Here is a 4721-nt window from a genome sequence, read left to right on the forward strand (position 1 = left end):
GCCTGGCCTAGGGAGGATTTTAAATTGGGTTTATTTTAGCAGTAATTTTTAAATAGCACAACTTTAAATATTCGGTTTTAATTGGTTTTACTTCGGTGGGGTAGCAAATGTATTTATGTTTTTTAATATGTTGTGAGCCGCCCTGAGTCCCGTTGGGAGAAGGGCGGGATATAAATCAAATAAAATAAATAAATAAATATTCTGTCCCGTCCCATCCCATTCCACTCCACTCCACTGCACTTCACTCTATTCCATTCCATTCCATTCCATTCCATGCCATGCCATGCCATGCCATGCCATGCCATGCCATGCCATGCCATTCCATTCCATTCCATTCCATTCCATTCCATTCCATATCCTATCCTATCCTATCCTATCCTATCCTATCCTATCCTATCCTATCCTATCCTATCCTATCCTATCCTATCCTATCCTATTCCTTTTCTATTCTATTCTATTCTATTCTATTCTATTCTATTCTATTCTATTCTATTCTATTCTACATTTTTCTTCCCACTTGGTTTGACCAGTGGCCCCCTCCTCCCCCAGCCCAGGGATGTCCCACCCGAGCTGGAGCGGGAACACCCGAGGTGCTTGCTCCCCCCATCCTCCAAGGGCTCCCCCATAACTTTCCTTCTTGGACGGTGCCCTTCCTGCCCCATTGGCAGCCACTCGGCCAGGGAGGGACCAACGAAACACTTCTTAGGAAGCCTCTTTGTGGCAAGGTGACCACAATCCTGCAGAGCACAAGGGAGTTGCACAACCTGATGCCACCAGTTCCTTGTAATTTGGACACCAGGATGGATGGTGAAATCCTTAACGGTTGCTCCCAGCATTACAGTTGGGTGTATCCGTCACTTTAGGGTCCCTGTTTTATTCCTGGGAAGGTCTAAGGAAACTCCGGCAATTATTCCCGTGTCCTGGTATTTTGTAACTAATTAATAAACAGATAAAAATGCCAGAGATGTTATTATTGATGCACTCTAGAAGTTGAAAGATACACCTATTGATTAAGGAGCTCTCCAGCGGTGGCCGATATTTGCAGAAGGAGGTGCCCAAAAGGATGCAAAATAAGACAGAAAAATAAACAGTGAATATTTACGTCGGTCCATTTGGGGAGAACAAATCTGTATGTCAGCCCCATGAGGTTACCCCACAAATACACACTGTCCCCACTTGCAAATCTTGTCATTTGTTCAAAGTACAGGGTCTCCTGCTTGAGCAGTGGGCTGGACTAGAAGACCTCCAAAGTCCCTTCCAGTTTCTATTCTATCCTATCCTATCCTATCCTACTCTACTCTACTCTACTCTACTCTACAATATTCCATAATCCATTCCATATTCCTTATATTCAATATTGCATATTCCATATTCCATGTTCCATATCCCACTCCATTAAATGCCATTCCATTCCATTTCCTATCCTATCCTATCCTATCCTATCATTTTATTTACATTTTCTCTTCTGTCCCATCCTGTCCCATCCCATCCCATCCCATTCCACTGGACTCCACTGGAATCCACTGGACTCCACTCAATTCCATTCCATTCCATTCCATTCCATTCCATTCTATTCTATTCTATTCTATTCTATTCTATTCTATTCTATTCTATTCTATTCTATTCTATTCTATTCCTTATATTTTCTATTCTGTCCTGTCCCATCCCCTTCTCTTCTATTCCCTTCCCTTCCCTTCCCTTCCCTTCAATTCCATTCCATTCCACTCCACCCCACTCCACTCCACTCCATTCCATTCCATTCCATTCTATTCTTTTCCTATGTTCTATTCTATTCTATTCTGTTCTGTTTTGTTCTGTTCTGTTCTATTCTACATTCCATTCTATTCCCAATTCCTGTTGATTCCATTCCATAATGCTCTGCTCTACTCTACTCTACTCTACTCTACTCTATTTCATAATCCATTCTATATTCCTTATATTCAATATTGCATATTCCATATTCCATGTTCCATATCCCACTCCATTAAATGCCATTCCATTTCCTATCCTATCCTATCCTATCCTATCATTTTATTTATATTTTCTATTCTGTCCCGTCCCGTCCCGTCCCATCCCATCCCATCCCATCCCACTCCACTGGACTCCACTCCACTCCACTCCATTCTATTCCATTCGATTCCATCCCATCACACTCCACTCCGCTCTCTTCCATATTCCTTATATTCAATATTGCATATTGCACATTGCATATTCCATATTCCATATCCCACTCCATTCCATTCCATTCCATTTCCTTTCCTATCCTATCCTATCCTATCCTATCCTATCCTATCCTATTCTATTCTATTCTATTCCTTATATTTTCTATTCTGTCCTGTCCCATCCCCTTCTCTTCTATTCCCTTCCCTTCCCTTCCCTTCCCTTCAATTCCATTCCACTCCACCCCACTCCACTCCACTCCATTCCATTCCATTCTATTCTTTTCCTATGTTCTATTCTATTCTATTCTGTTCTGTTTTGTTCTGTTCTGTTCTGTTCTGTTCTATTCTACATTCCATTCTATTCCCAATTCCTGTTGATTCCATTCCATAATGCTCTGCTCTACTCTACTCTACTCTACTCTACTCTACTCTACTCTACTCTACTCTATTTCATAATCCATTCTATATTCCTTATATTCAATATTGCATATTCCATATTCCATGTTCCATATCCCACTCCATTAAATGCCATTCCATTCCATTCCATTTCCTATCCTATCCTATCCTATTCTATCATTTTATTTATATTTTCTATTCTGTCCCGTCCCGTCCCGTCCCGTCCCATCCCATCCCATCCCATCCCATCCCACTCCACTGGACTCCACTCCACTCCATTCTATTCCATTCGATTCCATTCGATTCCATCCCATCACACTCCACTCCGCTCTCTTCCATATTCCTTATATTCAATATTGCATATTGCACATTGCATATTCCATATTCCATATCCCACTCCATTCCATTCCATTCCATTTCCTATCCTATCCTATCCTATCCTATCCTATCCTATCCTATCCTATCCTATCCTATCCTATTCTATTCTATTCTATTCTATTCTATTCCTATGTTCTATTCTATTCTATTCTGTTCTGTTCTGTTCTGTTCTGTTCTATATTCCATATTCCCTTCCTTTCCATTCTTCATTTTTCTCTTCCTGCTTGGTTTGACAGGTGGCCCCTCCCTCCAGGCGTTTCCCACCAGAGCTGGGGGGGGTTGACACCAGAATTGCTGGCTTGATCCCTCCTCCTCGTGTTCCCCCCCCATCACTTTTCTTCTTGGACAGTGCCCTTCCTGCCCCAATGGCCTCACTTGGGCTGCCCTCTCCACCATTGGCAGCTGCTCAGCCAGGGAGGGGCCACCGAAACACTTCTTAGGAACCCACTTCGTGGCAAGATGACCACAATCCTGCAGAAAGTAAGAGAATCATGCAAGGTTCCACTCGACATCACCATAACCTTGTAAGTTGGAGACCAGGGGTGGGTTCGGGAGAAATGCAGCAAGAAATATCAGTTTCAAATCTGTTTTTTGAAATCTATACTTTTATTTGGCTGTTTGGATTGCTTTATTGTGCTGTTGCAGATAGCCCAGAGCTGCGTAGGTGAGTTGGGTGCCCTAGAAATTTATCAAAAGAAAAGAAAAGAAAAGTCATAAATAAAATTGGGGAAGTTGCACTCTCTCCATTCCTTAAGATGGGGATGAAAAATTCAGAAAGGGAAAGGAAACAGAGACAGTCTTGTTTTGAATTTGGGGGTTCACCCAAGGCGTGTAGGAAGGCTGCTCCCGAGGGCAGGACAAGAAGCAGCGGATGGAAACTCATCAAGCAGAGAAGCAACCTGGAATTAAGGAGAAAATTCCTGACAGTGAGGATGATTAACCTGTGGAACTGCTTGCCACCAGAAGTTGTGGGTGCTCCAACACTGGAGACAGCCACCTGTCTGAAATGGTGTAGAGGCCATTTAAGCAGGATGCTGGACTAGAAGACCTCCAAGGTCCCTTCTAACTCTGTCAATCTATCATTCTGTAACGGTCTCCTGCCTGAGCAGGGGGCTGGACTAGAAGACTTCCAACGTCCCTTCCAACTCTGTCATTCTATCATTGTGTAAGGGTCTCCTGCTTGAGCACCGGGTTGGACGAGAAGACCTCCATGGTCCCTTTCTGTCATTCTATCATTCTGTAAGGGTCTCCTGCTTGAGCAGGGGGCTGGACTAGAAGACCTCCATGGTCCATTCCAACTCTGTCATTCTTATTGTGTAAGGGTCTCCTGCTTGAGCAGGGTGTTGGACGAGAAGATCTCCATGGTCCCTTTTAACTCTATCATCTATCATTGTGTAAGAGTCTCCTGCTTGAGCAAGGGGTTGAACGAGAAGACCTCCATGGTCCCTTTCAACTCTGTCATTCTATCATTGTGTAAGAGTCTCCTGCTTGAGCAAGGGGTTGAACGAGAAGACCTCCACGGTCCCTTTTAACTCTGTCATTCTATCATTGTGTAAGGGTCTCCTGCTTGAGCAAGGGGTTGAACAAGAAGACCTCCACGGTCCCTTTCAACTCTGTCATTCTATCGTTGTGTAAGGGTCTCCTGCTTGAGCAAGGGGTTGAACGAGAAGACCTCCACGGTCCCTTTTAACTGTCATTCTATCATTGTGTAAGTGTCTCCTGCTTGAGCAAGGGGTTGAACGAGAAGACCTCCACGGTCCCTTTCAACTCTGTCATTCTATCATT

This window comes from Protobothrops mucrosquamatus, unplaced genomic scaffold (genome assembly GCF_001527695.2).
Source record: "Protobothrops mucrosquamatus isolate PMUCROS unplaced genomic scaffold, P.Mucros_1.0 scaffold4506, whole genome shotgun sequence".
Taxonomy (NCBI): domain Eukaryota; kingdom Metazoa; phylum Chordata; class Lepidosauria; order Squamata; family Viperidae; genus Protobothrops; species Protobothrops mucrosquamatus.